Consider the following 25,374-nt stretch of genomic DNA (forward strand, 5'->3'; position numbering starts at 1 on the left):
ACTTCATTGGCTTATTTAATGAAGCTTACAGGAAATAAGACACCAAAAGGGTGTTGGGGAGCGTTTGGGGAACATCTGTAACGGTCCCCGTTACAATTATAACTAGTTATTATTATTATTATTATTATTATTATTCTTTTTTCTTCTTATTTCTTCTCCGGTACTTTTTTGTCCGCGAGTGTTCTCGGAAACTGCTCATCCAATTGAGTTAAAACCTTTTTAGGGTTAATAGGCATGTTATGTAGATTTGCGGAACAAAGGTCATTTTGCGCGCACGTGCATGCACGTGCGTGCGGGTGCAATTGGTAAAATAACCAATATACTTGATATAGCTGTAACTTTTATATTTTTTGATGAAATGCTTTGATACTCAGAATATAAGGATATATTAAAAGTGTGAACAAGATGACATGGTCAACATGCACATGCATGCGCGTGCGCGCACGCGCAAAGCGTAAAATGACCAATTTACTTGATAATATCGTATCTTTTATACTTTTTGATGAAATGCATTGATACTCGAAATATTTATATATATAGAAAGAGTAGACAAGATGACATGGTCATCATGCACATGCATGCATATGCATGCACGTGCGCGCGCGTGCAATGTGTTAAATGACTAATATAATTAATATAGCCGTAATTTATATATTTTTTTATGAAAAGCTTTGATATTAAGAATATATAGATATATTAAAAGTGTAGACAAGATGATTTGGCCATCATGCACATGCATGCACATGCGCGCGTGCAATGTGTTAAATGACCAATATACTTAATATAGCCGTAACTTTTATATTTTTTGATGAAAAGATTTGATACTATGAATTAACAGACATATTATAAGTGTACACAAAATGGCATGGTCATTATGAACATGCATGCATGTGCGCGTGCGCGCAATGCTAAGATGACCAATATGCTTGATTTAGCCGAACTTATATATTTTTTGATGAAATGTTTTGATACTGAGAATATAAAGATGCATATATAGTATAGACGGGATGACATGGTCATCCTGCACATGCATGCACGTGCGCGCGCGTGAAATGCAAAAAATGACCAATATACTTCATTGCCTTATTTAATGAAGCTTACAGGAAAAAAGTCACCAAAAGGGAGTTGGGGAGCGTTTGGGGAACATCTGTAACGGTTCCCGTTACAATTATAACTAGTTACAAGTGAAATTTATTTTTGTTGTTTAAACTAAAAGACTTACAATCTGTTGCAGCGCCTTCATCTAGAGGAGCCTGACTGCCAGTCTGACGTCAACTTTAAAGACATTTAAACCAATCTGGAGGGTTTTTGTTATTGTTGTTGTTTTTGTATTTTTAAGGTCTTCCGTCTTCACGGAAGACCTTATAGTGATTCTATTTCTTCTTATTATTAACACGGTGTAGTACCTAAACAGTTGCTATCAGAAAAAATGCGCGTACATTACTGCTATCCGAAAATTGTGCGGTTGCTATAGGAAAAAAAATGGACGAAATGGTAAGTATTTTTCTTCGCTGGCTCAATAAAATGGACAATAATTCAATTATCAAAGTTTAGCTGCTTATTATTTTACCCTTACGGAACGTAAAATACCTTTTAAAACTATCATATATCTCTAATTTTTTCTGAATAAAAGGATTGTTGATGTATAGAACGAAAACTGTCGAAAGTCTCGGACACACTTACATGCACATAAGACATATATTTAATTAGCGTCAAAATGTTTAGATATTTGATAAAAATGAATCGACAGATCGGTGTATTCTTGTAAAACGTATTGATTATTTCATAGAATTACCCATTTTAATCGGCGTCTTAAAAACAAAGGCGTTTTCATGCGGAGAACTTATGTTACGGCTACTATAAGACAACAACACCGGTTTCTATTGGAAATGTCTTAAGTTTTCAATTTTTCTTTAATACAAGTCCTTAATTTACATCTATTATGCAATAGTTTAGAAAACTATATTTGAAATGTTCATTCTATATTCTTTTTAATAACTGACTTGTTTATATTACCTTGATTTCGATCCTATAACGATAAATTGGTTTATTTCAATATCTACACTTACGTATGGTATGACTATAATAATAATAGTATAGTGTTTGTAATAACCTGTACATTTTCTAAGTATCCTGCACACAATAAAATTGTTCTTTAAATTATGTGCATCTTCTATTGAATTTATCAGATTTCACCTGGGTAATTACATCAGATTCACAAATAGAGGATCGCTCGAGCTCATGTTTTTTGTTTTGTTATTTATTTATTTGTTTATTTTTTTTTTTTGGTTGGATATAAACTTTTATCCAATGAGTTGTGGTAATATAATTTCTTTAGAATGGACTTGTTCCAAACACTTTTCAAAAATTGAAGGCCAGATCAGCAGCATCGGATCCTATATATAAGCAAGGCAACCCTAGATACACCATCCTTACAAGTTTCATCCAAGTGAGCCGCTCGCTCGAATAACAGACCTTATTATAGATGCTACTACATTATACATCCAGTTCAATAAACTACTTTTTTTAAATTCAATTTTTGATGTACGAGTACAGTATGGTCAAACACTCCTAATGTCCAAAAAATTTGTACATGTATTGAAAATACGAAAGTGGAATTGCACACAATTACCCCCCCCCCCCCTTCTATTTCGAAAAAGACTACATATGTCTGTAAATAATTGTAATGCTCTCTCCTTTAAATGTACATAATTAAATATTACTTACTGGATAGAATATTAGCCTTTTTCATGTTCGGATCTCCACCTCTTTTAAGGGGAGGGGGGGGGGGGGTTCCAAGCCCACTCAAAATAGACAGAGAGAGAAATAGAAGTAAATACATGTATAAGAAAATTGAAAAGCAAATTTAACAAGTAGCTCAGTCTTCTCCATCTGAAAAACCTTCTTTCGAGCCCCCCCCCCCCCTCCCCCCGGGGGGGGGGGGGTTGATTGTCTCTTCTATCTGCATAAATTTAATAATCCAGAAAATCATCCAAAAGGGGGAATCGGACATCCTCTCCATTCAAGATCCAATGGTTTGAACAATGCGTGTTAATTGTATTTTCTGATGCAACAGCGTACCAAATCACTACCGCCAAAGGTTATACTGAAAATTTACTAGATATTTAGGTCTAAGTATACATATAGGCTACAAAAATTTAAAAAGAAATAGTTTTCGAAAGCTTTCAAAACCTTTTGAAGTACTGATGGTAAAGTTCTTTCATTTAATTTAAACTTACGTTTCCTTCGTATAGCTTTCTTTTTTGATTTTGTATAGTGATGTTTTTCGAAGTTCAGCTCTACTTGGCAGAACACAACAAATTCGAGTTAAGTTGATAAATGTCAATTGTAAATGTAGACATTGTGTTCCATATGCTCTTTGGATGTTTTAAATATATTTTCTATGCCTGTGCAGCCATAAGATTTTTTATTTTCTCTTTCTTGATTGAAAAACAAATTATATTTCAAATAGCAGCCGGTGCATTATATTCAGTTTATAGCCGGTGCCTACATACCAACATTTCTGATAGTAACCGTAACTTAAGAAGATCGTGTTTTGTCCAAAAATCTCTTTCAAAATACACTTTTTTCTAAAAAAAAATTATATCTACGAATTCTTATAGATTGACACATCTTTACATACCAAAATGAACTCAAACTAACCTATAAATGATGAAGAAATGGAAACTTGGAGTATATTGACTTGCTAATGGGTACATGCTTCGGAAATTTCACTACATTTAAATTTTTCGAAGGTTGTTCTACAAAATACATCTGGCATCATTTAAATAAATCCCTTACTTGTTCCGTGCACAAGGATTTTTCTGAGACTTAATCGATTTGGGGTCACTTTCTGACAATTTTACCTCTTGTTCCAAGTTTCTCCGGCATAATTATTTCAGCTAGTAGCCGTAAAATTTACGAATAGAAACAATGAACGCTTTTTTGTTCTGATAGCAACCGTTTAGGTGCTTTCGCTCCCCGTGCAACTGAACCAAAATTTATCTCTTTTAAAACTTATAAATCAGTAAATAAATTTACTTGATTGTTTGTATAAAAGAGAAAAGAAAAATAAATTGCTCCATGCGAGGATCGAACCAAAAACTTCTCGACTCCTAAGTGCACTGGACTGGTAACGCATTTTTTTTCTATCTTTTAGACTGGTGACGCATATTACTGAGCTATCATCGCTACACGAACACTCAGAAATTAAAAATGACAGACAAAAAAAATTTTTTTTTTTACACATTGGTATATTTTTTGAAAAAGTTCATTTCTTATAGTCTCTGAGTCTTCTCCATTTTTTACAAATGTTTGTTCGTTTCTTTGAATACAAATGCACACAAATGTCTTTTTAAAATCATGGAGAGATGACCCAGAGATAACAAATTTTTAGAAAAACGTGTTTAAAATGGAACATTTTGTACCAAATGACACATCTAGCCATGTTTCTAGTTATTTCTAAGGAAATCAAAACACACTATTGGGAACAGGTTTTCCTTTCCTATTTCATAGGAACATGATACATTAAAAGAATGTTAAAATTTGATTTTACAGTTCAATAAAGTTTTCACTTTTCAAGTGCGCCCCCATTCCTGCCGAATGTCAATCAAAAGCGCCCTCGTTCTTTAGAGGAAAGGGTACTCCGGATCCTCGAATTCCCCTTTCGCACCACCCGCTTTTCAGAAACATGGCGACGACTCTGAAATTGATTCAAGGACAAAAAAAATATAAGAAAGGGGTAAGAATTAAGAGGGTTTTTCTATTTTCAAAAATATTTGTTCCAAGATGAATAAGACAAATGTAGTAGTGTTTCACAAGCCAAAAGTTACCAGAGCAATATCTTTATCAGTGGGAGATTTGAGGGGGGGGCACCCGGCGCCCCCCCCCCAAAAAAATTGTCAAAGTTAGCGTAAATCATAGTTTACTCAAGAAAATGTGAAAAGGTCCACTCAGTAGACCTCATTTTTACCCTACAAAATCTCTAGAATCCAGGAGCTTCCGGGGGCTTAGCCCCATGAGCCCCTACCAGAGTTTCGCCCTGGACCCACTGGGGGCCTCAAAGCGGCCCCCAGGCTCCTGCCTACTTTCTGGATCTGCACCTGTTTACAGAAACTCAGGGAAAAAATCACGGAGGCCAAGACAAAGACGCATATGCAGTACAAGAAAAGCGTGCATTGCCAGAGCGTGCTCAGTGCTCACATCAATTTGATTTGTCAGGGGTACAAGAAGGGGCATAAAAATGATGAATATGTTATTTTGTTGAAAAAGCAAATCAATCGATTATTCAGTAAAATAATAATAGTAATAAAATAAAATAAAAATAAATTATAAATCATGTTTTCATTATCGATACCGTTTGCAGGATCGAGTTCACTGATCAAAGAGGAATAACTCTAAAACTGTAGACGATGGTTGTTTCCCCTCCCTTTAGTTGAGTTATTCCTCCTGTTTTCCAAACAAATACAGTGTACATTTTTTCCACGAATTGCAGATCCGCTTACTTATGTTCTGATGAATACATGAACTGAAAGCCAAAATGTATATAAAGTAAGTATGGAAAGTTACAAAAACAAAACACTTGATACCATTGTTCTCGATTATTCAGACACATGGATAATTAAAAGAAATGAAGAATTTTCAGTTTTGTACATTTGTAGCAGGAATGAATTTTGTTATATACATTTATGCCTTGTATTTAAAATGTAATGTCGTTATTAATATTTTCATGCATATATTTGTATACTGCCTTACCCCCAATTTAATTTGTTTATATTTACAAACCTTTTCATATAATAGCACGTGTTTCTTCCATCAACTCTTACGGGTGAGGTTTACATTTGATGATCTAAATTCCCATTGGCTATTAATACGGAAGTTAACCTTTTGGGTGTTACTAATTTCAGTCAAAGTTCATACCCTTGGGGTGTATTCACTAGATTTGAAGTTAAAGTTTCTATTGTTTCCAAAGAGTATATAAACCCGTGCAACTGTTAGACATGTGGGGAATCTTGGAAAGCATTAATCTGCTGTAAGTTCTCTCACTTTAATAAAGGTTTATTAGGTATTTAACAGGTTGCACCCCTAGAAATTATGTTAATATTAGGCGTTTTGACTAAATTGTCGTCGTCTATTGCTCCTGTTAAATTGATTAGGCCATAAATCTAAAAGCTAGGAGATAGGTTTAAAGGTATTCTTAAATAAATTAGGGTTTTTTCTAAATTACCCTAGGCCTTTTCCCCCGGTTAGGCTGGGCTAGCGTTTCCGTACGGGTTGGGGGTGATTTTTATACAGGTGTTAGGATTTTTCTACAAGGCAGGAATTTATAGTTGTTATTTTTTTTATACTATTTTTTTTGTTTGTCTGTACAAAGATTAATAAATTTTGTTGTTTGTTGAGGCTGGTGTTTTCATTACAATTGACATGAGGTGTTCAAATAAGGTACAAATAAGCTCGGAAATAAAACCAAGCAGAATCTCAAATCAAAATAAGAACCTGGGAAATAATAAACATCAAAATATAGTAGAGTGTTCAAAAATATTCTAGAACCACTAATGAAAAAGGTGTTCTAAGGTTTACTCCTATTACACATTGAAGTTAATATGAACGAAAACAGAATTTCTATCAGGCGCGGATCCAGGGGGTCCATTCTAGCAGTCCAAAAAAAAATTCCAACCCAAAAATTTCTTGACAAGCAAGAAAAATAAAAATTGGATGTGTTGATACCGTCACAAATGCCCTCGCAAGCAGCCAAAATTTCAATTACAATATTTAGTTTTAAATTTGTATTCAAACTCGAACCGTATTTTCTGGTAAAATACCTGCATTTACAATTTCAACCTTATATATATATATCCCTACGAAAGTTAGAGAGCGGAAACTGGAAATTTCTTCTTTTTTTAAGTTCAAGATGGATAACAATTAAATATTTATTTAAAGGCTGCTTGCCCCCTTTTTTGCTGTATCATAATTTAGTCATGGTAACTTGGTGTAATGTATTAGAAAAATATACGTTCGGAAAAAAAGTTAGAACCTCCCCCCACCCTCCCCCTCCAACCCTCCGCGAAATATTATTTTTGAGTTTGGAGATAGTTTTCTTGTTTTCTTTTCTTGTCAAAGTTTTTAACAGGTAAGTTTTTTATTTGTGTATGACTGCACCTCATTACATATAGATAATTTTGGTTAAAGATGGTCTTCATATTGAAAACGATATGAAAATGCATATTCAGTTTTCAAACTCCTATCCCTGTAAGATTTAGCAATCTGTTTAGAATTAATCATTTCAACATCAATGATTTCATGGAGCAGTGTAGTCCGAAATATCTGACGTTTTCCAGGCTTTTTTCACGATTTTGATATTTTACGTGTCAGGTTTTACGGGCACGTAAATATAAAAATAGTTAAAAAGCCAGGAAAACGCCAGATATTTCGGACTAGGAGCAGTGGTGTGATTCCTGGACTGAAAAATGTTATGTTTCCGAGATTGAAAAGCGTATTTTCCACTCATTTTTAGTTTTTTTCCTTTTTCTCTGTGGTTTTTTAATGTTTCCCAATGAATACAATTTTTAAAAAGTCTTAAATATACGATACACTTTGAAAGTATCTTGAAAAGAGAAAGTTCAACTTTTTTTTATTAAATTTGGCAAATTGAAAGCTCCTTGGTTACAGATTTTCTAATTCTCATGTCTCCAAATTGGAGTAATGAACATGTAAAATGATGTTTATATGTATATTTTATTTTATCAGAAAGTGAAAAACAAATTCTGGCCAAGAGCTTGCTATGTACCTTAATTAGGGTATAACATTTAATCAGTGACTACGTCTGATCTTTGTAGATACACGATTTGTTGGTATTCAACCATAAAATGTTTGAATCTTCAGGAGGTTTTTCAAATATAGCATTGCTTAAATTTACAAATTTTCAGTGTATCGCGCAGAGCTAGTAAATCAAAACAAACACTGATCATATTTTCAAGAAGACATTTATATATATCCATATACATGTACATGTATATTATTGAGAATTGTTGGTTTAGAATATAAACAATAGAAGGATGTACATGTATCTCTCTCTCTCTCTCGAAGTCATCAACTATCAAATAATATATCTTTTAAAGAATAACAAATAAGTTTTTTATTATTAATATTATTTTTTAGATAAAATTGACTTTTTTATTCAAAAAATTAAAACCCCATTTCTTAACCGTATAGTATCGAGAGATTAAAACGCATAGTAAACACCCCCTGTACTGTGAACAGTTTTCACCAGCTGTTCACTGTATAATGGCGGGTAGTCCACTGGCTCTGAAGATTTTATCTACAAATTTCTCATAAAGGGGATAAATGATGTCACTTGTGAGTATTTATAATATTAATTGATGATTGTAGATGTGAACTATGGTTTTGTTGGCTTAACAGTAGAGTCAGCATCATCGGATATGACTATTCGTTAAAAAACACAAGAACAATCGTGGGGATCCGGCGATTTCAGAATGGCGGTCAGTGAAAATTTATGTAAAGAAGAACGTCTTTGCTCAAAAGTTTTGGTGTAGATAAAGTAAGAAATTGACTTGTTCAGAGCATACATGTACAAGTAACACTACATGTATAAACAAATAAATCAAATGAAGTGGTTATGTATATAAAAAAAGTAAGGCTACAACTTTCACCATATTTGCACATTTGGCGGGTTAACCCTCCTAGATCAGTAGGTAGAACATCAGAGTTAAAGGCTGATGGTTGTAAGTTCAAGCAATTAACACTATGACCCCCCCCCCCCCCGGTTATCGAACGTAAATTCTTGAGATTTCCCCAAAATTATATATTTAGCTTTATTTTTATAACAGCAATATTTAAACTGTCTTTGCTTTGAGTTGCTTTAAAAGTCCATATGGTATTAACATGAGTATACTCGCGAATTTGTGTTTTTTTTTTTATACGCAAAAAGCTTATCTGTGAAGAACTGCTTTAAGGAGGAATGCAACACCAAAATTTTATTTCATAGATCTTTATGACATCCCTGTTAAGTTATGGTTTCTGCATTGAAAGGCCGATGTTAGCTCTTAATTATTTTACAAGATTTTTTTCCCAATTTTTCATAGAAAATTAAAAAAAAATGTTTTACTAGCAAATAAAATGCCTTAGACTTAAAATAATTGCTGTTCAGAAATGCATAATATGAATATCTAATAAAATATGTAAAGAATAGCCAGATAGACATTTTAATTTTTTAAATTAAAAAAAATATTTATGAAAATAAAACACATTATTTGTGAATATTATCAAAACCTATGGATAATATTTTCATAAAACAAGTCACAGCTACAAAGGATATGTTAGACAATCATATTTTAAAAAGAAATTGAAATGAAGTTGCGAAATTCCAGAGAAATTAATTTTTTGAATTTTGGCCAATCCCGATCGAAATTAAACTGATCCCAACCAGAATTTTATAATAATTGGAAATATGCAATATTTTTACGAAAATACTAATTTGTTTAGGTGTATTACGGGTTAAAAAGTAATTGAACTTGACAGTCAAATACATTTCTTAGTGGTGAATACATAAACAATAAATTATTATTTTAATTATTTTATGGTCCAAATATTAAAAACAATTATTTTCCCTAAAATTTCGCAATTTCATTTCAATTTCTTGTTAAAATATAATTGACTAACATGTTCTCTCTAGTTGTGACTAGTTTTATGAAGATTTTATCGATAGATTTAAAAGATATTCACAAATAATGTGTTTAATTTTCATAAATGGTTTTTTATTTAAAAAATTAAAAAAATGTATATCCAGACTTTCTTTTTCTGAGGAAAATTTTCTCGGTAATTTTTTTTTTTATAAAAAAAAAAGAATGTGTCATTCGTGGGGTTCGAACCATAGCAATAAAAATCTTCAGTATTATTTTCTTTCGAGACTAGCGCGCTAACCTCTAGACTACACAAATCCTATGGCCCTTTTTGCCCTCTTTAGTGTGTATAATATTTCATAAGCAAATAATTTCAACTTTGTGAGATTTTTGCAAATTCTAGAGATTTTACATAAAGTATGTTTTAATGTTAGATGAAATATCAAGGAAAATTTTGATATAATCGAGATAGTAAATCAAAGTTTTTATACATGTAGTCATCACTATAGTAAATCAAAGTTTTCATAGTGATCACTATAGTAATCATGTTTGTCACACTATAGGCTTTTCGCTCAAGACGTTCACCCATCTTCTTTCAAGATGAATTATTTTAGAAATAAATTTATTAAATAAATTTCAGGATTTCAGGGCTAAATCTAATGGCTTTACCGAATTTTTAAAATATGATCTGCTAGTCGATAGTATACAGTCATTTTTTTTAAACTTGAGTCATGAGGTCACTCAAGTGTATAATGTTGCTTTTTAAAGGTAAACTATCTGAGATGATTTCAGTTTACTGCAGTGCCAGGAAATCAAAATGTTCTTATTTTATTCAGGTTATTTATATCCGTATTTAATTGAAAGGTAAAAAAGAACATGACATCAATTAAAAAAAAGTTATATTAAGTTAAAATTGACTTGTCAATTTAAACATTCACCTCAAAAAAGTGCGCATTTGTTCACTACCGGTACCGTGAACAGTATTATCAGTAAATTATCAGTAAATTGACAGAGTCCTTTATCTGTTATTTCACTGATTCTGAAGATATAAAGATACGATTTATTCATAAAGAAGAGAACTAGGTTGTTTGTGAGTATTCATTATATAAATTGTTGTTTTTATATAGTGTATGCGATAGGTGTCCGTCATCTGTTCATCCTTCCAACAGGCCCGTAGGAACGGGGGGTCAGGGTGTCCCCTTCATTCTTTTTGTTCGTCAAAGAGATTTTGTTAAGTCCCCCTAAAAATTTTCAGTTGCTTTTGATTCTATTTAGATAAATCTTATACATAAGTATTACAACAAGATAGATAATTATGTATTGGCTTTTCAAAATATACAAAAAAGAATTACTGAGTATGTGATTTTTTTAGCTCTACTAATCAGAGTCCAAAAGAACTAATGTGATAGAAAGAAGTCCATCTGTCTGTCCGTCTGTCCATCTGTAAACATGTTTCAAAATGCTACAGTAGACTGTTACATAATTCATAAGTAGAAATTTCTTTGAAATTCTTTCAAACTCTACTTCTCCTACAGTTTTGGTCCAATTTCAATATATAGGACTTGGTTCACAAGTGCACTATACTTAGAAATTTTTTAACATAATTCTTTTTATCAGATTTTTTTTTTTATTTTCACAGTGTTTTCATGGTTTCTAGAAATAAAAATTTCTACGAAATTCAATCAAAGCGCTATTCCTCCCACAGTTTTGGTCCAATTTCAAGAAGACATTGTACATAAGTACACTATATTTAGATGAATAGTTTTTGACTATAAATTCAACACCTGTGTTGCCAAGGTACTAAAATTAGAAATATAAATTTCTGTAACATTCTATTCCTAGAGTTTTGGTCAAGTTTCAATAAGACTTGGTATACAAGTAAACATAATTCTGTTTATTAATATTTGTATTTGATTTCACAGTGTTGTCATGGTTTCTAAAAATAGAAAATTTTGTGAAATATTCTTCTTAAATTCTCCAATTAAAAAAAGACTTGGTACATAAATACACTATACTGAGATACAGATGGTACCCCCCCCCCCCTGGTAGAGACCCAGGGCCTATTTTTATGCCTCGCCGTGAAACGGCCGGGGCATTTAGAGTTTGTCATGTCCGTCTTCCGTCCTTCCATCCTTCTGTCCTTCCGTCGCGCTTTGCGTTTAGTTCAGCTCAAAGCTCAGTTTCAAAGAAACTTCAAGATATTTTTATCAAACTTCATATGCGATACATATTGATGAGAGGTATTTAACTGCAACAATATTATTTGACCTTGAACTTTCTTTTGACCGTGACCTCATTTTTGTTAAATTAATGTTTAGCTCAGTTTTAAAGAATGCAAGATAGTGTTATCAAACTTCATATGCTGAAACATACTGATGAGAGCTATTCAACTGCATCAACATTTTTGACCTTGACCTTTCCTTTGACCTTCACCTCACTTTTCTTAAAAAAAGGTTTAGCTCAGTTTTTAATAAACTATTCAAGATAGTGTTATCAAACTTCATACGCTGATACATACTGATGAAAGTTATTCAACTGCATCAATATTTTGACCCTTCTTTTGACCTTGACCTCTCTTTTCTTGATTTGGGTTTAGCTCAATATAAAGAAACCATTCATGATATTTTTATCAAACTTCATATGCTAATAAATACTGATGTAAGCTTTTCAATAGCATCAACGATTTTTTGACCTCGGGTTTCCTTTTCTTAAATTAGTGTTTTCTTAAATTAGTGTTTAGCTCAGTTTTTAATAAACCATTCAAGATATTTTTATCAAACTTATTATGCTGATACGTGTAAGTGAGAGCTATTCAACTTCTTCAAAAAATTTAGAACTTTCCTGTGACATTGACCTCACTATTCTTAAATTTGCACTTTGCTTAGTTTAAAGAGACTATATAAGCGTATGCACTTATATATTGTCACAATTTGGTAAGAATTTATCATGTTTACCCTAGAATTAAACGAACAAGACGAGGACAATCCCCCGCTTTGAAAAAAAAAATTCTCAATTTTTGAAGTTCATGAAAGTAACATTTTTCAAAAATGTTTTTGTCAATATCATCTTTTACACATTTGCTTCCTTTATTTTATTGAATAGCTAACTGATAAATAATTTATTTTTCATATATGTTTTTAAGTTATATTTGAAGAGGAATAAAAGCTCTACACGTGATTCGAACTCTCTTCAAAGCTCATGGATAAGAGTAAGAGTAAAAGTTAACCAATAGGCCACGAAGTCTTGTTGACAATGTTGTGTGTCAGTGTGATTTAAATAAACGAGTTTGTTAAAGCGTATTTTTTTTTCAGAAATGTTCGATTTTCATATAGAATTGGTTCAGACTCCATTTTTTGGAAACATAAAATAGATTTTATTTACTTTTCCGTCATATAAAAGACAATGTAGAATGGAGACTTGACCCATTCATCTTTAAAAAAGATAAAATAATTTTTTTATGGCTTAAATAACCTTATTTTCTACTAAATAAAGTAATATGCATAACTGGCAACTTTAAAAGCAAATTATCAACCAAATAAGTCATTCATAAAACAGTTGAATCAAATGTTTTTAATATTCCAGTACAAAAAATATAATTTTAGAAAAATATAAGTTTCCCATGAACTTTGAAAATTGAGAAAATATTGTCTCAGAGCGGGGGATCGTCCTTGCCTTGTACGCCCTCTTTCTTTTTAGAGTTAAATTTACTATTTTAAAGAAACTATTTAGTATATTTTCACCAAACTTCATACACTAATACGAATTTTCATTTTAAATAACTACCCACTGTGGGGCATTCATGTTTTATGGACATATTTCTAGTTTTAAATGCTACTTATACGACAATTCTATTCTCATTTCAACTAATCTTAGTCCACTAGTAGACAACTTATAGATACACACACTAACTCTCTCTCTCTCTCTCTCTCTCTAAAATTAAGGTTTTTGTTGAATAGTGTTACCAAATTTATTAACAATAAAAAGGGGGTTTGATGAATGGTGTTACCAAAGTAAATATCAATTTTTAAAAAAATATGTGATATTATTTCAAAAAACAAATATAGGGTATTTCTTTAACATCCTGACTCTCTGTGTTAATAGGAGGATGCCTGGATCCCAATGTTAGGAACAACTTCCTTGTTTGTCAAGAGGAGGGTGGGGAGCAGGGCGAGGAATTTACTGCACGCAAGCAGAGAAGAAAAGGTAAGATTCATGTGATGAAATCTATCTTGTGTGGATTTCTTGGGCTATTGTTCAGTTGCTATGAAGTCTTAAAATTCATTTGACATCTTGAATTTTGTTTTATTTTAGCAGTAGGCGGTTAGGATGAACTGCAGCCCCTGGTGTGGACCAACCTTGCCTCCCAATCAGCTGCAGTCATCGTTGGAAGATGCGGTAAGATTTGAATTCTGCTCGCTGCAAACTTTCCCCATCTTTACTTGTCAATTGATGTTGACCTGGTTTGGCCTTGACCTCTTGACTTCCACTGACAGGATGCAGAAGAGAAGGACCCATCCCGAGGAGCAGAAGAGGACCCAGTTCATCAGCCAGAGAGCCCGATAGAGAAGCTTTTTGATTTATCCCTCTATCTCTCTTCCTGTCCCCTCCTTACTCTAACATGACTAACCATCTCCCTTCCCCTCCTCTACTCTCACCTCTCTTATGCCCTTTCCCAAAGTAACAGTCCCCTTTTGCTAATTTATTTTTCAAGTAATTTTGTAATTTTTGCTTATAATTTTGTGAATTTTTGCAATTGTTTTGTGAATTTCTATTTAATTTCTGTAATTGTTTTGATTTTTTACTAATCTTTTGTCAGTTGCATATTTTCAGGGGTTCAGATGAGGGACGACGACAGAAGAGGACTTTGGCCGGCCAAAAGAAGAAGAGGACTGCATTGCCCAGCTATGAGCAGAAACCAACATTGGCCAGAGTGGTAAGAACATACTGCATTTGTTGCAATTTTGATTCCTGTTGTTTTTATTCTAAGTTGATCAAAACATTTAGGGTATTTCTTTTAACATCCTGACTCTCTGTGTTAATAGGAGGATGCCTGGATCCCAATGTTAGGAACGACTTCCTTGTTTGTCAAGAGGAGGGTGGGGAGCAGGGCGAGGAATTTACTGCACGCAAGCAGAGAAGAAAAGGTAAGATTCATGTGATGAAATCTATCTTGTGTGGATTTCTTGGGCTATTGTTCAGTTGCTATGAAGTCTTAAAATTCATTTGACATCTTGAATTTTGTTTTATTTTAGCAGTAGGCGGTTAGGATGAACTGCAGCCCCTGGTGTGGACCAACCTTGCCTCCCAATCAGCTGCAGTCATCGTTGGAAGATGCGGTAAGATTTGAATTCTGCTCGCTGCAAACTTTCCCCATCTTTACTTGTCAATTGATGTTGACCTGGTTTGGCCTTGACCTCTTGACTTCCACTGACAGGATGCAGAAGAGAAGGACCCATCCCGAGGAGCAGAAGAGGACCCAGTTCATCAGCCAGAGAGCCCGATAGAGAAGCTTTTTGATTTATCCCTCTATCTCTCTTCCTGTCCCCTCCTTACTCTAACATGACTAACCATCTCCCTTCCCCTCCTCTACTCTCACCTCTCTTATGCCCTTTCCCAAAGTAACAGTCCCCTTTTGCTAATTTATTTTTCAAGTAATTTTGTAATTTTTGCTTATAATTTTGTGAATTTTTGCAATTATTTTGTGAATTTCTATTTAATTTCTGTAATTGTTTTGATTTTTTACTAATCTTTTGTCAGTTGTATATTTTCAGGGGTTCAGATGAGGGACGACGACAGAAGAGGACTTTGGCCGGCCAAAAGAAGAAGAGGACTGCATTGCCCAGCTATGAGCAGAAACCAACATTGGCCAGAGTGGTAAGAACATACTGCATTTGTTGCAATTTTGATTCCTGTTGTTTTTATTCTAAGTTGATCAAAACATTTAGGGTATTTCTTTTAACATCCTGACTCTCTGTGTTAATAGGAGGATGCCTGGATCCCAATGTTAGGAACGACTTCCTTGTTTGTCAAGAGGAGGGTGGGGAGCAGGGCGAGGAATTTACTGCACGCAAGCAGAGAAGAAAAGGTAAGATTCATGTGATGAAATCTATCTTGTGTGGATTTCTTGGGCTATTGTTCAGTTGCTATGAAGTCTTAAAATTCATTTGACATCTTGAATTTTGTTTTATTTTAGCAGTAGGCGGTTAGGATGAACTGCAGCCCCTGGTGTGGACCAACCTTGCCTCCCAATCAGCTGCAGTCATCGTTGGAAGATGCGGTAAGATTTGAATTCTGCTCGCTGCAAACTTTCCCCATCTTTACTTGTCAATTGATGTTGACCTGGTTTGGCCTTGACCTCTTGACTTCCACTGACAGGATGCAGAAGAGAAGGACCCATCCCGAGGAGCAGAAGAGGACCCAGTTCATCAGCCAGAGAGCCCGATAGAGAAGCTTTTTGATTTATCCCTCTATCTCTCTTCCTGTCCCCTCCTTACTCTAACATGACTAACCATCTCCCTTCCCCTCCTCTACTCTCACCTCTCTTATGCCCTTTCCCAAAGTAACAGTCCCCTTTTGCTAATTTATTTTTCAAGTAATTTTGTAATTTTTGCTTATAATTTTGTGAATTTTTGCAATTGTTTTGTGAATTTCTATTTAATTTCTGTAATTGTTTTGATTTTTTACTAATCTTTTGTCAGTTGCATATTTTCAGGGGTTCAGATGAGGGACGACGACAGAAGAGGACTTTGGCCGGCCAAAAGAAGAAGAGGACTGCATTGCCCAGCTATGAGCAGAAACCAACATTGGCCAGAGTGGTAAGAACATACTGCATTTGTTGCAATTTTGATTCCTGTTGTTTTTATTCTAAGTTGATCAAAACATTTAGGGTATTTCTTTTAACATCCTGACTCTCTGTGTTAATAGGAGGATGCCTGGATCCCAATGTTAGGAACGACTTCCTTGTTTGTCAAGAGGAGGGTGGGGAGCAGGGCGAGGAATTTACTGCACGCAAGCAGAGAAGAAAAGGTAAGATTCATGTGATGAAATCTATCTTGTGTGGATTTCTTGGGCTATTGTTCAGTTGCTATGAAGTCTTAAAATTCATTTGACATCTTGAATTTTGTTTTATTTTAGCAGTAGGCGGTTAGGATGAACTGCAGCCCCTGGTGTGGACCAACCTTGCCTCCCAATCAGCTGCAGTCATCGTTGGAAGATGCGGTAAGATTTGAATTCTGCTCGCTGCAAACTTTCCCCATCTTTACTTGTCAATTGATGTTGACCTGGTTTGGCCTTGACCTCTTGACTTCCACTGACAGGATGCAGAAGAGAAGGACCCATCCCGAGGAGCAGAAGAGGACCCAGTTCATCAGCCAGAGAGCCCGATAGAGAAGCTTTTTGATTTATCCCTCTATCTCTCTTCCTGTCCCCTCCTTACTCTAACATGACTAACCATCTCCCTTCCCCTCCTCTACTCTCACCTCTCTTATGCCCTTTCCCAAAGTAACAGTCCCCTTTTGCTAATTTATTTTTCAAGTAATTTTGTAATTTTTGCTTATAATTTTGTGAATTTTTGCAATTGTTTTGTGAATTTCTATTTAATTTCTGTAATTGTTTTGATTTTTTACTAATCTTTTGTCAGTTGCATATTTTCAGGGGTTCAGATGAGGGACGACGACAGAAGAGGACTTTGGCCGGCCAAAAGAAGAAGAGGACTGCATTGCCCAGCTATGAGCAGAAACCAACATTGGCCAGAGTGGTAAGAACATACTGCATTTGTTGCAATTTTGATTCCTGTTGTTTTTATTCTAAGTTGATCAAAACATTTAGGGTATTTCTTTTAACATCCTGACTCTCTGTGTTAATAGGAGGATGCCTGGATCCCAATGTTAGGAACGACTTCCTTGTTTGTCAAGAGGAGGGTGGGGAGCAGGGCGAGGAATTTACTGCACGCAAGCAGAGAAGAAAAGGTAAGATTCATGTGATGAAATCTATCTTGTGTGGATTTCTTGGGCTATTGTTCAGTTGCTATGAAGTCTTAAAATTCATTTGACATCTTGAATTTTGTTTTATTTTAGCAGTAGGCGGTTAGGATGAACTGCAGCCCCTGGTGTGGACCAACCTTGCCTCCCAATCAGCTGCAGTCATCGTTGGAAGATGCGGTAAGATTTGAATTCTGCTCGCTGCAAACTTTCCCCATCTTTACTTGTCAATTGATGTTGACCTGGTTTGGCCTTGACCTCTTGACTTCCACTGACAGGATGCAGAAGAGAAGGACCCATCCCGAGGAGCAGAAGAGGACCCAGTTCATCAGCCAGAGAGCCCGATAGAGAAGCTTTTTGATTTATCCCTCTATCTCTCTTCCTGTCCCCTCCTTACTCTAACATGACTAACCATCTCCCTTCCCCTCCTCTACTCTCACCTCTCTTATGCCCTTTCCCAAAGTAACAGTCCCCTTTTGCTAATTTATTTTTCAAGTAATTTTGTAATTTTTGCTTATAATTTTGTGAATTTTTGCAATTGTTTTGTGAATTTCTATTTAATTTCTGTAATTGTTTTGATTTTTTACTAATCTTTTGTCAGTTGTATATTTTCAGGGGTTCAGATGAGGGACGACGACAGAAGAGGACTTTGGCCGGCCAAAAGAAGAAGAGGACTGCATTGCCCAGCTATGAGCAGAAACCAACATTGGCCAGAGTGGTAAGAACATACTGCATTTGTTGCAATTTTGATTCCTGTTGTTTTTATTCTAAGTTGATCAAAACATTTAGGGTATTTCTTTTAACATCCTGACTCTCTGTGTTAATAGGAGGATGCCTGGATCCCAATGTTAGGAACGACTTCCTTGTTTGTCAAGAGGAGGGTGGGGAGCAGGGCGAGGAATTTACTGCACGCAAGCAGAGAAGAAAAGGTAAGATTCATGTGATGAAATCTATCTTGTGTGGATTTCTTGGGCTATTGTTCAGTTGCTATGAAGTCTTAAAATTCATTTGACATCTTGAATTTTGTTTTATTTTAGCAGTAGGCGGTTAGGATGAACTGCAGCCCCTGGTGTGGACCAACCTTGCCTCCCAATCAGCTGCAGTCATCGTTGGAAGATGCGGTAAGATTTGAATTCTGCTCGCTGCAAACTTTCCCCATCTTTACTTGTCAATTGATGTTGACCTGGTTTGGCCTTGACCTCTTGACTTCCACTGACAGGATGCAGAAGAGAAGGACCCATCCCGAGGAGCAGAAGAGGACCCAGTTCATCAGCCAGAGAGCCCGATAGAGAAGCTTTTTGATTTATCCCTCTATCTCTCTTCCTGTCCCCTCCTTACTCTAACATGACTAACCATCTCCCTTCCCCTCCTCTACTCTCACCTCTCTTATGCCCTTTCCCAAAGTAACAGTCCCCTTTTGCTAATTTATTTTTCAAGTAATTTTGTAATTTTTGCTTATAATTTTGTGAATTTTTGCAATTGTTTTGTGAATTTCTATTTAATTTCTGTAATTGTTTTGATTTTTTACTAATCTTTTGTCAGTTGTATATTTTCAGGGGTTCAGATGAGGGACGACGACAGAAGAGGACTTTGGCCGGCCAAAAGAAGAAGAGGACTGCATTGCCCAGCTATGAGCAGAAACCAACATTGGCCAGAGTGGTAAGAACATACTGCATTTGTTGCAATTTTGATTCCTGTTGTTTTTATTCTAAGTTGATCAAAACATTTAGGGTATTTCTTTTAACATCCTGACTCTCTGTGTTAATAGGAGGATGCCTGGATCCCAATGTTAGGAACAACTTCCTTGTTTGCCAAGAGGAGGGTGGGGAGCAGGGCGAGGAATTTACTGCACGCAAGCAGAGAAGAAAAGGTAAGATTCATGTGATGAAATCTATCTTGTGTGGATTTCTTGGGCTATTGTTCAGTTGCTATGAAGTCTTAAAATTCATTTGACATCTTGAATTTTGTTTTATTTTAGCAGTAGGCGGTTAGGATGAACTGCAGCCCCTGGTGTGGACCAACCTTGCCTCCCAATCAGCTGCAGTCATCGTTGGAAGATGCGGTAAGATTTGAATTCTGCTCGCTGCAAACTTTCCCCATCTTTACTTGTCAATTGATGTTGACCTGGTTTGGCCTTGACCTCTTGACTTCCACTGACAGGATGCAGAAGAGAAGGACCCATCCCGAGGAGCAGAAGAGGACCCAGTTCATCAGCCAGAGAGCCCGATAGAGAAGCTTTTTGATTTATCCCTCTATCTCTCTTCCTGTCCCCTCCTTACTCTAACATGACTAACCATCTCCCTTCCCCTCCTCTACTCTCACCTCTCTTATGCCCTTTCCCAAAGTAACAGTCCCCTTTTGCTAATTTATTTTTCAAGTAATTTTGTAATTTTTGCTTATAATTTTGTGAATTTTTGCAATTGTTTTGTGAATTTCTATTTAATTTCTGTAATTGTTTTGATTTTTTACTAATCTTTTGTCAGTTGCATATTTTCAGGGGTTCAGATGAGGGACGACGACAGAAGAGGACTTTGGCCGGCCAAAAGAAGAAGAGGACTGCATTGCCCAGCTATGAGCAGAAACCAACATTGGCCAGAGTGGTAAGAACATACTGCATTTGTTGCAATTTTGATTCCTGTTGTTTTTATTCTAAGTTGATCAAAACATTTAGGGTATTTCTTTTAACATCCTGACTCTCTGTGTTAATAGGAGGATGCCTGGATCCCAATGTTAGGAACAACTTCCTTGTTTGTCAAGAGGAGGGTGGGGAGCAGGGCGAGGAATTTACTGCACGCAAGCAGAGAAGAAAAGGTAAGATTCATGTGATGAAATCTATCTTGTGTGGATTTCTTGGGCTATTGTTCAGTTGCTATGAAGTCTTAAAATTCATTTGACATCTTGAATTTTGTTTTATTTTAGCAGTAGGCGGTTAGGATGAACTGCAGCCCCTGGTGTGGACCAACCTTGCCTCCCAATCAGCTGCAGTCATCGTTGGAAGATGCGGTAAGATTTGAATTCTGCTCGCTGCAAACTTTCCCCATCTTTACTTGTCAATTGATGTTGACCTGGTTTGGCCTTGACCTCTTGACTTCCACTGACAGGATGCAGAAGAGAAGGACCCATCCCGAGGAGCAGAAGAGGACCCAGTTCATCAGCCAGAGAGCCCGATAGAGAAGCTTTTTGATTTATCCCTCTATCTCTCTTCCTGTCCCCTCCTTACTCTAACATGACTAACCATCTCCCTTCCCCTCCTCTACTCTCACCTCTCTTATGCCCTTTCCCAAAGTAACAGTCCCCTTTTGCTAATTTATTTTTCAAGTAATTTTGTAATTTTTGCTTATAATTTTGTGAATTTTTGCAATTGTTTTGTGAATTTCTATTTAATTCCTGTAATTGTTTTGATTTTTTACTAATCTTTTGTCAGTTGTATATTTTCAGGGGTTCAGATGAGGGACGACGACAGAAGAGGACTTTGGCCGGCCAAAAGAAGAAGAGGACTGCATTGCCCAGCTATGAGCAGAAACCAACATTGGCCAGAGTGGTAAGAACATACTGCATTTGTTGCAATTTTGATTCCTGTTGTTTTTATTCTAAGTTGATCAAAACATTTAGGGTATTTCTTTTAACATCCTGACTCTCTGTGTTAATAGGAGGATGCCTGGATCCCAATGTTAGGAACAACTTCCTTGTTTGTCAAGAGGAGGGTGGGGAGCAGGGCGAGGAATTTACTGCACGCAAGCAGAGAAGAAAAGGTAAGATTCATGTGATGAAATCTATCTTGTGTGGATTTCTTGGGCTATTGTTCAGTTGCTATGAAGTCTTAAAATTCATTTGACATCTTGAATTTTGTTTTATTTTAGCAGTAGGCGGTTAGGATGAACTGCAGCCCCTGGTGTGGACCAACCTTGCCTCCCAATCAGCTGCAGTCATCGTTGGAAGATGCGGTAAGATTTGAATTCTGCTCGCTGCAAACTTTCCCCATCTTTACTTGTCAATTGATGTTGACCTGGTTTGGCCTTGACCTCTTGACTTCCACTGACAGGATGCAGAAGAGAAGGACCCATCCCAAGGAGCTGAAGAGAAGGACCTAGGCCAAGGAGCAAAGGAGAAGGACACATCCCAAGGAACAGAAGAGATGGACCAATCCTAATGAGCAGAAGAGAAGGACCCATCTTATGGAGCAGAAGAGAAAGAACCATCCTAAGGAGCAGAAGGGAATGACCCATCCCAGGGAGCACAATAGAGTACCTATCTCAAAGATCAGAAGAGAAGGACCCATCCCGAAGAGCAGAAGAGAAGGACCCATCCCAAGGAGCAAAAGAGGACCCAGTTCATCAGCTGCAGATGGGTTAGGTGCAGCGAATTTAATGTGGTATAATGGACTAAATGGTGAGATTCATATCAGAATAGTTGTATTTTCATAGGAAATTAAGGGTTGTGTTCTTTTGAGACAAACTTGTAAATCGTATTGAGCTATACAGCAAATTGTTTATTATAGTATTCCTTTGACCCTTTGTTTGCAGTATTCATGATTCATTTGACCCTTGATTTAACATCTTTGGTAGCAGAGAGAATATTGGCTGAACTAGATCCCTTATTGAGAAGAAGTATGTCTTAAACTCAACTGCAGCAATCATTGGAAGATGCAGAAGATTTAGGCTGGGATATTGGTCATAGAGGTACTAAGTCCAGTCAGCAGAAGATTGAGAGTCCATTGCCAAGCTATGACCAGCAGAAAATGTTGGCCAATGTGGTAAGTAACAAGTTACTCTTTTGGATCCCACTTTTTAATTGTAATTTGATCAAAGCAGCAAGTAATAGTATTACTCCTTTGACCTTCTTAATTTTTGAATTAGCAGGAGAATGGTTTGGGAAGCTTCAATCCCAGTGTGAGATACGACTCCATTATTTGTCAGCAGGAGTCTTAAGATAAGGGATCGATTGTGGCAAACCATGGAAAAAAGGGTAAGATTCATGTCATAATGCCAGTACTCTCTAGATTTTTGGGGTGCTCACCCTTTATGTATTGAGATTGTTTCTCTATTTTTATTCAGCAGTTTAAGATAAACCTCTATCCAGAATCCTTAAGAGAAGAATCTCACCTGAAAGCAAGAGTGCTGAGCGTTTTGGGATAGACTGCTGTAAACCCTATGAATGATGGTAAGATGCAATATGCCAATCCAGTATTCTATTGATATTCATATTTTTTCCACTTTACAAGTGTAAGCAATTCTTTTGCAATTTGATATTTTTTATTAATAGGTCAGGGTTAGATCTAGGGTAGTGCTAGTGTAGATCCCAAGACAAGCTGGTGACTTTCATCTGACAGAAAGTGTGCAAAATGTTTAGAGGGATCAAGTGCAGTCAACCCAAGAATTGATGGTAAAATATTTTATATGTTGATGTGCTTCTGGCTCTCTGAAGACTTGTAGCTCTCCAAGTGTCAAGAAAATCCTTTTTCCTTAGACATGTAGATGTTCTTTGTTCATACATACAGGGTTGGACTGTGTTCATTCTCATGAGAGAAGCAGACAGTTACCTACCAGCAAAAGTTCAGGGATTGACTGTGGCCAATCCAAGACATGCTGGTAAGACACAATGGCACATCTTGCACTGTCTGGCTTTTTCAGCTCACCTAAGCCGAGTTTTTCCTGATCAAAATTTGTCTATTGTTGTCAGCATTGTCATCATCCTTTTCTTTGTAAACCTTTTACAATTTCATCTTTTCTCTAGAACGTATAGAAATTTCATGGAATTCTCTCCCCAAAATATTAGGCTTCGAATTGTCAAATTACTACAAAAATGCCCTCAGGTAGTTTAAATTGAAATTTGTGTAAATCATTTCCCTTTAAATCTAGATGGAGCTGACTCCAGTTTTGTGAGAGAAAAAAAAGTAGTTTAGAAAATAGAACACATTTTGGCTCAGAAAAAAATGCAGTGACATTCAAGTGATTGTAAAAGCCTTTGAGCCTCTAAATTTGGCATTGTTTCTGAAATGCATTGATTGATTTTATATTATTGAAACTCAATAGCTTACTAGTTTTTATTTTCTTAGGTACTGAAGTCTATACGATATCACTTTTTGGCTTTTCATTTGTTAAACTGACATTTTTTTAATTTGATAGAACACATCCTGTGAATCATCTGAGCTGTCTTGATTTATGGAAAGAAGGAAGTTGGGCAACACATCAAAATAAATTCATGTTATGGATCATCAGAAATGAAAGGAGAGACGTTTATTGTTGAAGGAGATATAGAACTCTATTTTGAACTAGTGTGAAGGATTTGTGACCTTTTATTATGGATCTGTGACCTACATATAGTGTGAAAAATTGGTGACTGTATGAAGGATCTGTGACCTTGTGAAGGACCTTGACCTTTTGTGAAGTATATCTGTGACCTTATGAAAAGGTTCTGCTGCCTTGTGTTAAGGATATGTAACCTTGTTTGAAGGATCTGTGACCTTGTGTGAAAGATCTGTGACCTTATGTAAAGGATATGTGATTTTACATGAAGGATCTGTGACCTTGTGTGAAGGATCTGTGACCTTATGTGAAGGATCTGTGACCTTGTATGAAAGATCTGTGACCTTGTGCGAAGATCTTGTTTGAAGGATCTGTGACCTTTTGAGAAGGATATTACATTTTCCGGTCTTTGTTCCTTCCTTTCTTTTGTTCATGTTTTGAACCAAAACACGTATGTGCTATTATCACCCCCAGCAGTTAATTTCTTTGTTACACCAGTTGACGTATTGACCAGTTTATAGTTCTATCAAATGAATGCGATGTCTTGCATTTATCCTTAGATTTCCATTATTTTTTTGTTGGACACATGTGTGACTTTTTATCCATGTTTTTTCCCTGGGAAGTTTTTAATGTCAGTGATTATACTCTAGCCTTTGATGTTTAATGCTGTTTGGAAAGTTTATGATGAGTGCAGTATAACAATTTTTGTGTTATGTAGTATTAGCAAAAATTAATTGCCCTAACAACATGTAAACAATGTTACGGAAATGTCTTGTTACTAAGTTTTAGTTATTTAGGCTACAGCCAAAATTTTTTTCAGAATATATTGCATGGGCAAACATTCGATTATTAAAGGGGTATTATTAAATGGTCACTTTCTAGTGCACACTGTCCTGAGAAAAACAAGTTTTTTTTATCAATATATAAATTTATGTTTATATTGCAAAATTCATAACTCATGAAAATATTGTTTCATAATTAAATAGAGTGAGGTTCCGCCACTCATATTTTTGCTTACTCTGCATTTGCCGCGGTTCACAGGTTTCCATCATTTTTTTTCAAATTTTGAAAGATTTTGTTTTTAATATATGGTTTTTCCTGGGCGGCAGAGGAGGCTTATTTTATTTTTGGATGCATTTTAATGCATTTTGTTACGAATATGCAATGTTGTATGAAAACTGCTTTGTTTGCATGTTAATTTCTTTGGAAAATAAACCTGGCCTAAACCTGGATAGTGCTTTTTAATGCAATTTAAGGGGTTTTAATAATCGTATATGTAGGCACAAAGTGTAGTGAAGTGACTGGCCATCTTAATTCATTTTATGTGTGTTATCTGTCTATTTGTTTTGACATTTCAATTTATATATAATGTGTAATGCACTACTTATAATAAATGACATTTGCTTCCTAAACTCTTTTCAGAGTCATGGTATAACGGTAGCCATTTTCAAACATTCTTTTCAAGGTACATGTACATGTAATAACATATAAATTCAATATTCATGTAAATCT

The 25,374-nt window shown here is 35.5% G+C and overlaps 4 long non-coding RNA genes across 4 annotated transcripts; all 4 read left to right on the forward strand.

Moving 5' to 3' along the window:
* Positions 1–13,744: 13,744 nt before the first annotated feature.
* LOC133196469 (uncharacterized) lies at positions 13,745–14,321 on the forward strand. The gene is made up of 3 exons (XR_009722352.1): positions 13,745–13,841; positions 13,953–14,033; positions 14,132–14,321. It is a non-coding gene; the product is annotated as an uncharacterized LOC133196469 (long non-coding RNA).
* Positions 14,322–20,110: 5,789 nt separating this feature from the next.
* On the forward strand, positions 20,111–20,908 carry LOC133196470 (uncharacterized). Its single transcript, XR_009722353.1, has 4 exons — positions 20,111–20,217; positions 20,327–20,428; positions 20,540–20,620; positions 20,719–20,908. It is a non-coding gene; the product is annotated as an uncharacterized LOC133196470 (long non-coding RNA).
* Positions 20,909–21,016: 108 nt separating this feature from the next.
* Positions 21,017–22,000, forward strand: LOC133196471 (uncharacterized). Its single transcript, XR_009722354.1, has 4 exons — positions 21,017–21,158; positions 21,268–21,369; positions 21,481–21,561; positions 21,660–22,000. It is a non-coding gene; the product is annotated as an uncharacterized LOC133196471 (long non-coding RNA).
* A 198-nt stretch (positions 22,001–22,198) lies between these two features.
* LOC133196472 (uncharacterized) lies at positions 22,199–24,750 on the forward strand. The gene is made up of 6 exons (XR_009722355.1): positions 22,199–22,370; positions 22,477–22,582; positions 22,672–22,777; positions 22,880–22,999; positions 23,115–23,205; positions 23,743–24,750. It is a non-coding gene; the product is annotated as an uncharacterized LOC133196472 (long non-coding RNA).
* Positions 24,751–25,374: the final 624 nt, after the last annotated feature.

This window comes from Saccostrea echinata, unplaced genomic scaffold (assembly GCF_033153115.1).
Source record: "Saccostrea echinata isolate AGI-Se365-2 ecotype Australia unplaced genomic scaffold, CSIRO_AGI_Sech_v1 ptg000030l, whole genome shotgun sequence".
In the NCBI taxonomy this organism is placed as follows: Eukaryota; Metazoa; Mollusca; class Bivalvia; order Ostreida; family Ostreidae; genus Saccostrea; species Saccostrea echinata.